Source organism: Engraulis encrasicolus, chromosome 6 (assembly GCF_034702125.1).
Source record: "Engraulis encrasicolus isolate BLACKSEA-1 chromosome 6, IST_EnEncr_1.0, whole genome shotgun sequence".
NCBI lineage: Eukaryota > Metazoa > Chordata > Actinopteri > Clupeiformes > Engraulidae > Engraulis > Engraulis encrasicolus.
This window is the reverse complement of record NC_085862.1, coordinates 13,174,838-13,175,347: the sequence shown is the minus strand read 5'-3', so window position 1 is coordinate 13,175,347 and position 510 is coordinate 13,174,838.

Sequence of the window (510 nt, the reverse complement as noted above, 5' to 3'; positions counted from 1 at the left end):
TAGTGCTGATACTTACCATGTACTTAGGCCTATATGATATGAAACAAGTTTAATTGTGTGGTAAGAAATTGGTAATACTTTGGTAAGAGCGTTCGCTTTACTTTACAGTACAGTTTCCCCTTCTTTACCTGGTAACTGAATATCTGTAACTTGGTAACAGTGCAGAAACGTACCATGTAGGCCTACTTACATGATACATGAAATAAGTTTAATTGCTTGGTAAGAAATTGGTAAGAGCGTTCGCTTTACTTTACAGTACAGTTTCCCCTTCTTTACCTGGTAACTGAATATCTGTTACTTGGTAACAGTGCAGATACTTACCATGTACTTACATGATATATAACAAGTTTATTTTCTTGGTAAGAAATTGGTAATACTTTGGTAAGAGCGTTCGCTTTACTTTACAGTACAGTTTCCCCTTTTTTACCTAGTAACTGAATATCTGTTACTTGGTAACAGTGCAGATACTTACCAAGTTTATTTTCTTGGTAAGAAATTGGTAATACTTTG